The sequence below is a fragment of the Saimiri boliviensis genome, chromosome 20 (genome assembly GCF_048565385.1).
Source record: "Saimiri boliviensis isolate mSaiBol1 chromosome 20, mSaiBol1.pri, whole genome shotgun sequence".
Classification (NCBI taxonomy): domain Eukaryota; kingdom Metazoa; phylum Chordata; class Mammalia; order Primates; family Cebidae; genus Saimiri; species Saimiri boliviensis.
This window is the reverse complement of record NC_133468.1, coordinates 28,349,750-28,360,948: the sequence shown is the minus strand read 5'-3', so window position 1 is coordinate 28,360,948 and position 11,199 is coordinate 28,349,750. Positions and strand designations below refer to the sequence as shown.

The 11,199-nt window shown below is 52.5% G+C and overlaps 1 long non-coding RNA gene across 1 annotated transcript; it reads right to left on the bottom strand.

Moving 5' to 3' along the window:
- Positions 1 to 1,681: 1,681 nt before the first annotated feature.
- On the bottom strand, positions 1,682 to 11,163 carry LOC141582486 (uncharacterized). The gene is made up of 3 exons (XR_012515341.1): positions 10,782 to 11,163; positions 4,956 to 5,054; positions 1,682 to 3,924 (listed from the first exon to the last, which is right to left on the bottom strand). It is a non-coding gene; the product is annotated as an uncharacterized LOC141582486 (long non-coding RNA).
- Positions 11,164 to 11,199: the final 36 nt, after the last annotated feature.

Genomic DNA, 11,199 nt, shown 5'->3' with positions numbered 1-11,199 from the left:
TGTTCTTGTCTTGGTGTTTTCCCCGCGGGATTTGGTGTCCTTCCCTTCCTTTCCCCTTTCACCCCTTTCCCTTTTCTTCCCCTTCCCCCTCCCTTTCCTTCATTTTCCTGTCTTCTTTCCTTTCTTTTCTTTTCCTTTCCCTTCCTCCCTCCCTCCCTTCCTTTTCTTTATTTTCTCTTCCTCCCTCCCTCCCTTTTTTCCCTCCCTCCCTTCCTCTCTCCCTCCGTCCCTCCCTTCCTCTCTTTCCTCTCTTTCCCTCCTTTCATTTTTCTTTTTTTTCGCCCAGGCTGGTCTCAAACTCCTGAGCTCAAGTGATCCTCCCAGCTCAGCCTCCCAAAGCACGGAGATCACAGGCATGAGCCACCACACCTGGCTCATACCTGGAATTTTCCCTTTTTCTTTTCTTTTTTCTATACAAGGTCTCACTCTTCCCCAGACTGGTCTCAAACTCCCAGGCTCAAGCAGTCCTCTCACCTCAGCCTCCCAAACTGCAGGGAGTACAGGTGTGAGCCACTGTACCTGGCCAGGGGTTCATTTCTTTCTTTCTTTTTTTGAGAGAGAGTCTCACTCTGCTGCCCAGGCTGGAGTGCAGTGGTTCTACCACTGCAGCCTCAGCCTCCTGGGCTCAAGCAGCCCTCCTGCCTCAGCCTCCTGAGTAGCTGGGACTACAGGTGCATGTCACAATGTCTGGCTTTTTAAAAAAATTTTGAAACTGTGTCTCACACTGTTGCCCAGGCTGGAGTGCAGTGGCACAACCTCAGCTCACTGCAACCTCTGCCACCCGAGTTCAAGCAATTCTGCCTCAGCCTCTGGAGTAGCTGGGATTACAGGTGCACACCACGATGCCTGGATACTTTTTGTATTTTTAGTAGAGACAAGGTTTCATCATGGCCAGGATGGTCTCTATCTCCAGATCTCATGATCCGCCCAACTTGGCCTCCCAAAGTGCTGGGATTACAAGTGTGAGCCACCGCACCCGGCCCTATTTATTTACTTATTTGAGACTCTAGTCTTTCTGCATTGACCAGGCTGGAGTGCACTGGTGTGATCTCAGCTTACTGCAGCCTCAATCTCCTGGGATCTAGCAATCCTCCTGCCTCAGCCTCCTGAGTAGCTAGGTCTACAGGACCACACCTGGCTAATTACAAAAAAATTGTTTTGTAGAGATGGGGGGGGTCTCACATGTTGCCCTGGCTGGTCTTGAACTCCTGGATCAAGCAGTCCTCCTGCCTCAGCCTCCCAAAGCACTGGGATTAGAGGCGTGAACCACCAAGCCTGGCCTCCCTTACAGGATTTTGCTGGGGTCTGCATCTCTACTTGACTTCCTCTCCTTCCTTGGCCCGCTTCTCTTACTCCAGCACCCCCTGGGAGCATGGCCTTAATGCATCACTCACTCACGACCTGTGTTTAGAGTTCTGCCGCTCAGCAGCCTGCCCTGAGACCATGGTGTAGTTCTGGCAAGTGGAGTCTGGTAGCAACACTCCCCCATAACCTGCCTGTTTGTGGAGGGTGAGTGATGGTTACCTTTGGCTGCTTTTTTTTTTCTTTAGACAGGGTCTCGGTTGCGCAGGCTGGTGTGCAGGTGCAATGATAGCTCACTGCAGCCTCCAACTCTTGGGCTTAAGGGATCCTCCCACCTCAGCCTCCTGAACAACTCAGACTACAGGCACATACCACCATGCCTGGCTTATTTTTTTTTATTATTATTATTTTGTTGTTGCCCAGCCTGATCTTGAACTCCTGGGCTCAAGTGATTCTCCTGCCTCAGCCTACTAAAGTGCTGGGATTACAGGTGCGAGCCACTGCCCCTGGCCTGAGGCCCCTTTTTGACTCGGTGGGTGGAGTTTTAGATACAACAAGTTCTGCCAATTACCTGCCTCCCCACAGTGCACCTGGTGGGCTGGAAACATGAGGAACATCAGACAAAGGAACCCAATCCCATTCCATCAAAAACTGAAAACAGACTGGGTGCAGTGGCTCAAAATCCCAACACTTTGAGAGGCCAAGGCGAGAGGATCACCTGAGGTCAGGAGTTTGAGACCTGCCTGGCCAACGTGGTGAAACCCCATCTCTACTGAAAATACAAAAATTAGCTGGGCGTGGTGACAGGCACCTGTAGTCCCAGTTACTCAGGAGGCTGAGGCAAGAGAATCTCTTGAACCCGGCAGGCAGAGGCTGCAGTGAGCTGAGATTATGCCACTGCACTTCAGGCTGCATGACAGAGCAAGACTCCATCTCAAAAACAAATCCCTGAAAACAGAGTATGCCCCCCACATCTCCCATGTGCAAGTCACCAGGCCTTCTGCCAACTGGAGGCGGCCTAGGGAAAGAGGACCAGCAGCCTATGTCTGTGGCTGGAGCACCTGTCACCCTCCTGCTTACATGAGCAGGAGGAAGGAGGAGAGAGGTGATTGGCAGTCTGCCCCAGAGACAGCACCTGCCTGGGCTTGTGCACCGAGAGAGCGGGAAACAGCAAGAACAAGAAAAGCAGATACCCACATGGACGTAGCTGCTCGGCCCAGCCAGCGACCAGCCTGTTATGGGGAAGCTTTCTCTCCCCTGGAGGGCACTGTAGGGTGGGTGACAGAGGTGGGTGGGGGCACCAGGAAGGCAGCCCCCCACTCCAGCCTCAGCTTGAGCTCCTGCACCAGGCTGCTGGCTGTCATGGCAGCCAGGGCCTCTAGCTCATGGCATCAGGCCTGGGGTAGGACAAGGCTCCTTCAAGCCCCAACTGTGAGGTGCAGCCTGAGAGTCAAAAGCCAGGAATTGAGGGATGGTAGAATGAGGAGGTCCCTGGCCTGCATGGGGACAGGTGGTATTTCAGCAAAAGGTGGCCAGAGAAGGGGATGCAGTGGTTGTGGGGGCGTCTGTCCTGAGCAAGAGTCTGAGGTGGAAGCTGGGGGCAAATCCAGGGGTCTTCAGTGGTCCTGTTGTTGCAACTTCTTGCTCCTGTAGGGGGTCGGTGGTGGCCATGAAAGGCATCAGGCAGGAGGGGAGGTGGATGGGGGTGTGGCATGGGGTCCAGATGGACAGCAGGAAGCCATCCAAAGGCTGCTTAAGGGAACAAAGTGGGAGGTGACAAGACTTCAAGGTGACAGAGTTAAGCTGTGGAAACTGGAATTGTGTTGTTTTTTGGTGAGACAGGGTCTTGCTCTCTATCACCCAGGCTGGAATGCAGTGGTGCAGTGAGAGCCACTGCAGCCTTAAACTTGGGCTCATTCCTGTCTCTGCCTCCTGAGTAGCTGGGACTACAGGCTCACATCACCATACCCAGGTAATTTTTAATTTTTTTGTAGAGGCGAGGTCTTGCTATGTTGCCCAGGCTGGTCTCAAACTCCTGAGCTCAATCAATCCTCCCACCTCAGGACACCCCTACCCACCCACCAAAGTGCTGGGATTACAGGCATGAGGCACTGCCCAATAATTCCCTATAAATGGGAATTACTGTTCAGCAGGAAACTGATCCCTTTGGGAACATCAGCATGGGGAGAATGTGGCCTGGTTCTGTGGTCCTTGTCACGACTGTGAAAGACCAGGATACCACCTGCCCATTGCCCTTCCAGAAGAAGCCTGTCCTTCCTGCCCCAGCTCCGAGTCCACCACAATCTCCCGTCCAGGCAGCTGCAAGGCCTGCTGGGAGTGACTGTCCACTAGGGGCTGTCGGGGCAGAAAGGAGGAACAGATTCTTCCCTCCTGGCACCCACAAACATGTGTCCACCAGGCAGGGCTAGATCAAGTCCATGTTTTCGAAATGGAATGGAAAGGAGCAGGTGGCAGTGGGTTCTCAGGTGCTGACGGAGAAGCATGCAGGGCTGGAAACACAGTCTTTCTCTTTCCTTGTTGGGACTTCAGACTCTTCTCCACTCAGCCTTGACCTTTGAGCATCTGTGCCCGTCTCTGCGTTGCCCAGCTATAGCAAAAATCCTGTCAAGTCAGTTTAGCCAGAATCCCCACCCTTGATATCTGATCAAATCCCTCCTCTCCCACCACCCGCCAGGTGCCCTCTGATCACTCTCGCCTGCCTTCAGCCAGGATCTTGGCAGTCAGTTCAACCAGAACCCCCCACCCCTTGGTATTTTTCCACCCAGCCACCCTCTTCCCCACCCCACTCCAACCTGCTCCTGGTTGGAAGTCTCCACTTGTCCTGCTGTATTCAGAATTGAGCCCAGTTCTATACTGAGGTCTCTTTACCCTATTGCAAGTTCCTGAATAAAATCTGTTTTTACCGTTTTAACTACTGTTCAGCACTGGTTTCCGGTTTTCTTTTTTCCCTATTTTTTTTTGGAGGGGACTACAGGAACGCACCATACGTGGCTAATTTTTTTCTACTTTTTGTAGAGACAGGGTCTCACTATGTTGCTCAGGCTATTCTCGAACTCCTGGGCTCAAGCAATCCTCCCACCTTGGCTTCTGAAAGTGCTGGGAGTATAGGCATAACATGGTTTGGATGTGTGTCCCACCCCAAATCACATGTTCAATTTTTTTGTTTGTTTGTTTTTGAGATGGAGTCTCACTCTGTCGCCCAGGCTGGAGTGCAATGATGCAATCTCAGCTCATTGCAACCTCCACTTCCTGGGTTCAAGAGATTCTCCTGCCTCAGCCTCCCGAGTAGTTGGGATTACAGGCACTGTGCCTGGCTAATTTTTGTATTTTTTTTGTAGAGACGGGGTTTCACCGGGTTAGCTAGGCTGGACTCAAACTCCTGACCTCAGGTGATCTACCTGCCTCGGCCTCCTAAAGTGCTGGGATTACAGGTGTGAGCCACTGCGCCCAGCTTCTCATGTTCAATTGTAATCCCCAGTGTTGGAGGTGGGGCCTGGTGGGAGGTGATTGGATCATGGGGACGGTTTCTCATGGTTTAACGTCATCCCCCTTGGAGCTGTCATCATGAGAGTGAGTTCTTGTGAGAGCTAGTTGTTTACAAGTGTGTGGCACCCCTCCCCTCTCTCTCGTACCTCCTGCTGCAGCCATGTGAAGTGTAGGCTCCTCCTTCATCTTCCACCATGATTATGTTTCCTTGCGCCACTGCACTCCAGCCATGCTCCTTGTACAGCCTGCAGAAACGTGAGCCAGTTAAACCTCTTTTTTTTTTTGTAAATTACCTAGTCTCTGGCAGTTTTTGATAGCAACAGGAGAATTGACTAACACATGAGCCACCATTCTCAGCCTCGGGTATGATTTCTTTTTTTGTTAGGAGTCTCATTCTGCCACCAGGTTGGAGTGCAGTGGCTCAATCTCAGCTTATTGCATCTGCCCAGGTTCAAGCAATTCTCATGCCTCAGCCTCCCCAGTAGCTGGGATTACAGGCGTGCACCACCATGCCCAGCAAATTTTTGTATTTTTAGTAGATGGGGTTTAACCATGTTAGCCAGGATGCTATCTCCTGATCTTGTGATCCACCTGCCTTGGCCTCCCAAAGTGCTGGCATTACAGGCGTGAGCCACCGTGCCCAGCCTGGGGTATGGTTTTAATAGCAGCACTACTGCCTTCAGCCTACTGCAGGCACACAGAGGCTCAGTGAGGGCATACCTCAGCATCCCTCTGCACCAGGCTCCCTGCCAGGCCCTGATGTGAGAGCTCAGGAGGAATCCAGAAGGGCTTCCTGTAGGAAGAGATGGCTGAGCAAGTCCTGAGAGCTGAGTGAAGGGGGGCTCTGCCCAGCCAAGCTTCCAGCACCTCCAGGTGGGTCTGTGCAGATGTGGGGCAGGCCCAAAGCCCATGTGCTTGAACAGAGATGTCCTCGGCCTCACAGAATTCCAAAGCCCAAGATGCCTGGAACCTTTCCACATCCCCTGTGTCCCTGCTGATGAGTCACAAGAAGGCTGAAGCACAGAGCAAACTTCACGCCAATCACTGGGTGGGTGGGCACCCTCCTCACTGCCATCATCCACTGTGGAAGATGGGGCAGGAGCCAGGCAGATGACACCCCAGGAACTGTTTCATGAGTGTCCTTGGATATTCCCCCAGCCCCAACCCCACCAACTGCTCACAGATATATGAGTGACACGGAAATTGTATTAGTGTAAAAGGGGTTGATTTACTTTTTGCAATCCATTAGATTTCTTACTTTTTTGTTTTAAACAGAGGTGATCAAGTTAAAATATTTTATTGATTTATTTATGGAGATGGAGTCTCGCTTTGTTGCCCAGACTGGAGTGCAGGGGTGCATTCTCGGCTCATTGCAACCTCCACCTCCTAGGTTCAGGTGATTCTCCCACCTCTCAGCCTCCTGAGTAGCTGGGATTACAGGTATCCACCATCATGCCCAGCTAATTTTTGTATATATAGATTTTTTTTTTTTTTTTTTTTGAGACGGAGTCTCGCTCTTGTTACCCAGGCTGGAGTGCAATGGCGCGATCTTGGCTCACCGCAACCTCCGCCTCCTGGGTTCAGGCAATTCTCCTGCCTCAGCCTCCTGAGTAGCTGGGATTATAGGCACGCACCACCATGCCCAGCTAATTTTTTGTATTTTTAGTAGAGACGGGGTTTCACCATGTTGACCAGGTTGGTCTCGATCTCTCAACCTCGTGATCCACCAGCCTCGGCCTCCCAAAGTGCTGGGATTACAGGCTTGAGCCACCACGCCCGGCCATATATATAGATTTTTTTTTTAGTAGAGATGGGGTTTCACCATGTTGGCCAGGCTGGTCTTGAATTCCTGACCTCTGGTGATCCGCCTGCCTTTGTTTCCCAAAGTGCTGGGATTACAGGCGTGAGCCATCACACCCGGCCTTATTTATTTTTGTGATGGAGTCTCTCTCTGTCATCCAGGCTGGAGTGTAATAGCACAATCTGGGCTCACTGCAACCTCTGCCTCCCAGGTTCGTGATTCTCCTGCCTTAGCCTCTTGAATAGCTGGGATTACAGGCACGTGCCACTATGCCCAGCTAGTTTTTATATTTTTAGTAGAGATGGGGTTTCACGTTTCACCATGTTAGCTAGACTGGTCTCAAACTCCTGATGTCAGCTGATCCACCCACCTCAGCCTCCCAAAGTGCTGGGATTACGGGCGTGAGCCACTGCACCCGGCTATTTTATTTTTGGAGACAGTCTTCCTCTGTCACCCAGGCTGGAGTGGTGCGATCATAGCTCACTGCAGCTTCAACCTCTTGGGCTCAAGCAATCCTCCCACCTCAGCCTCATGTAGCCGGCATGCACCACCACACCCAACTAATTTTTAAATTTTTAGTAGAGTCAGGGTTTCACTCTATTGCCCAGACTGGTCTTGAATTCCTAAGCTCAAGTCATCCTCCTGCTTTGGCCTCCCAAAGTGCTGGGATTACAGACGTGAGCCACGGCACTTAGCTAATTTTTAAAAATTTTGTGTAGAAACAGGGTCTTGTTATGTTGCCAGGCTACTCTCAAACTCCTGGCCTTAAGTTATCCTCCCACCTCAGCCTCCCAAAGTGCTGGGACTACAGGCATGCGCCAAACCCGGCCTGTTTTTTAATTACTTCTTTCTTCAAATGAATTTGGGGAAATCTATCAAGACCGAGTTCAGTAGTGAGTGACTGGAAGGTCCAACTAAACTACAGTTTATGAAAACCAACTGTCCTCAGGTCCAAGGCATCCTAAGGCAGGTGGCCCAGGGCTGGTCCCGCATTTCCCCAAGGCCAAGGACACCTAAGCCCCACCAGCTTCCTTCCTCCCCTCCATCTCCTCAGTCCCTCAGCAGTGCTGTTGGAGCAAGAAGCAAAAATCACTGGTGGGGCAGGCGAGATGGCTCGCGCCTGTAATCCCAGCACACTGGGAGGCTGAGGTGGGAGGATCACTTGAGCCCAGGAATTTGAGACCAGCACGGGCAACAAAGGGACACACCATCTCTGCAAATATTAATAATTAAGAAATGAGCCAGGCATGGGTGGGACGTGCCTGTGGTACCAGCTACTCAGGGGGCTGAGGCAGGAGGATCACCTGAGCCTAGGTCAAGGCTGCAGCAGCGCTATGATCACACGACTGCACTCTAGCCTGGGTGACAAAGGGAAGAGAAAGGACAGGAAGGGAAGGGGAGGGAAGGGAACGGAAAGGAAGGAAAGAGAAGGGGAGAGAAAAGGAAAGGAAAAAGGGAAGGAAAGGGAAAGAAAGAACAGAAAGGGAAGGGGAGGGAGGGAGAAGAAAAAGAAAAAGAGAAAGAAAGGAAGGAAGAAAGGGAGGGAAGGAGGGAGGAAGGAGGAAGAGAGGAAAGGAAGGAAAAAAGAAAGGAAAAGAAATTATTTGTGGACGAGGTAGAGAAAGAAATTGAGTCTCGGATTAAGTATCACGTCAGGACAAGATAAGAGGAGATCCAAGGAGATGCTGGGGTGATTTGGGATCCCTGCCTCACAGGGTGGAGGGTCCTAAGGCTGGGATGGAGCTGTTGACTCTCCGTTATACACCCTCCTTCTCCCCTGGGGTCCCTTGCCCTCCACATTATAGGTGGATTTGGGCCATGGGCAGCACTGGAAGGTGACAGGGTGCAGAAGGGCAAGGTTAGGGAACTCTCTTGCCCCCCACGCTGTCCCTCCATAATCACAGTGCCCACCAGATGAACCCCTCTTTTTACCTCCACCTCCCTCCAGGCTTGACAACATCCTGCCCTTTCCTGTTCCTGTAGGGCTAACGGTGGCAAAGGCCTGGTGCCTTCACATTCCAGCTGCTTCAATTTACCTGGTGTATTAGTCTGTTTTCACGCTGCTATAAAGAACTGCCCAAGATTGGGAACTTTACAAAGGAGAGGTTTAACTAACTCACAGGGCTGGGTGCAGTGGCTCATGACTAATCCCAGCACTTTGGTAGGCCAAGGCAGGTGGATTATGAGATCAGGAGTTCGAGACCAGCCTGACCAACATGGTGAAACCCCGTCTCTACTAAAAATACACAAATTAGCTAGGTGTGGTGGCAGGCACCTATAATCCCAGCTACTAGGGAGACTGAGGCAGGAGAATTGCTTGAACTTGGGTGGTGGAGGTTGCAGTGAGCTGAGATGGTGCCACTGCACTCCAGCCTGGGCAACAGAGCCAGACGCTGTCTAAAAACAAAAAACAACCCCCCCTCCCCCTGGCAAAAAACTGACTCATAGTTCCACACGGCTGGGGAGGCCTCAGGAAACTTACAATCATGGCAGAAGGGGAAGCAAACACTTCCTTCTTTACATGATAGCAGGAAGGAGAAGTGTGGAGCAAAAGGGAAAACCCCCTTATGAAAACATCAGATCTCATGGTAACTCACTAACATGAGAAGAGCATGAGGGGAACAGCCTCCATGATTTAATTACCTCCCACCAGGTCCGTTCCATGAAACGTGAGAATCAGAACCAAAATCCAAGATGAGAATTGGGTAAGGACACAGCCAAACCATGACACTGCTTTTGCTTAATTGTCCTATAGTCAGAGCCTTTCCTGGGAAGCGCCTGGGGGCAAATGCGCCTTCCTGCGGAACCAGACAGATCAGGTAGGGTGGGGAAGGGTCTAATCTAGGGATTGAGGATTCAAAAACTTAGATACCCACAGGACAGTCAGGCAGTGTCATTCGGACACCGGCCTGGAGGAAGGGGACAGGGAGTGGTAGGCACTGAGGGCTATGGCCATGCCCAGTCCCACCCACAGTGGCTGCTTACTTCTCAGGCTGTACTGGCTGGTGTGCTGCAAACCAGGGGCCTTGTGTTGCCAGAACTTCTGATTTTTCAAATTTTACTCATTATTAGAGACGGGGTTTCACTCTGTTGCCCAGGCTGGAGTACAGTGGTACAATCATAGCTCACTGCAGTCTCGACCTCCTGGGCTCAAGCGATCCTCTGGCCTTCTTTTCCCAAAGTGCTGGGATTACAGGTGTGACCCACCTTGGCCCCCCAGAGTGCTGAATTTATAGGTATGAGACCATGCATTAGGGCCTAGTTTTTCTTTCTTACTTTCTTTTTTTTTCTTTCTTTTCTTTTTTTTTTTTTTTTTACAAGAGTGGGACTCTTAACTTTTAAATGTTATTATATTAACCTTAAGACATTTTAAAACACCAGGAGCCAAGCAACATCACTGTTAGGGGTTTGATTCAAGGGGTTAGGGCTGCACCCCTCTGTGGGACGAAGGTTTGAGTCTTCCTCCCCCCCCTTTTTTTTTTTTAGACGGAGTCTCGCCCTGTTGCCCAGGCTGGAGTGCAGTGGCACGGTCAAAGCTTACTGCAACCTCCACCTCCCGGGTTCAAATTATTCTCCTTCCTCAGCCTCTCAAGTAGCTGGGACTACAGGTGCATGCCACCAGGACCAGCTAATTTTTGTATTTTTAGTAGAGACGGGGGTTTACCATGTTGAACTCCTGACCTCATGATCTGCCCACCAAGGCCTCCCAAAGTGCTGGGATTACAGGTATGAGTCACTGTGCCCGGCAGGGTCCTCCTCTATCTCTTGCCCAGTCAGGCCTGGGGCCCTCACAGAAAAGCACCAAGAACAATGTTGCAGGCGGGCTGGAAGCTGGGAAAGGGGCCTGGGCCACACCATTCCAGGCCGAAGACAGACCTCGGACTTCACCGATGCCAGAGCTCATCCTCAGCCCCCAGCTGCAACCCTTGGGAGGAGATGCAGACAGGGTTGGGGGTGGCCGCTGAGTGCACTGACCCCTCCCCAGGCTCCTAGGGTCGCCTGTCATTTCTGCCCTTACACTGACCATTCCCTCTGCCTGCATAATCGCTTCCCTGCCGGTGACTCCACGTCCCTCCAAGTGAGGGCTCCACAACCCCAGGCCCCTCCTGCACTCAGCTGCCACAGCCCACCCTACCCGCGAGTCCTCTGCCCGTCCCTCCGCCCTCCTCACCCACAAGACGGTCACCCCATTCGGGCCCGGGGTCTGGCGGAGGCGTGGACACCTGACCCTCTCCCGACCACAGGGGTCGTCGCCTCCCTCCACCGTCCTGGAGTCCAGGATAGGCCCCGTGGACGCTCGGAGAGGGCCCAGCGCGGGTCCGGGTCCTCAGCGGGCGCCCGTTGATGAACGAGGCTGGGCCGGGGTTCCGGGAAGGCGATGGTCGCCGCGGCAAGACCTCGAGGTCACCGAGGTGTCCAGAAGCGGGGCGAGGTCATGGGCGCCCCACGAGTGTCGAGGGCGCCCCGGTCCCCCCCCCCCACACGTCCAGTCCTCGCACGGCCGGAGGCTCAGCTGGGCCGGCCCCCTCCAACCCGCGCTTCCCAGCTCCAACGCCGTGGCCCCCGCGTGACCGGAAGTTCCTCCCCCC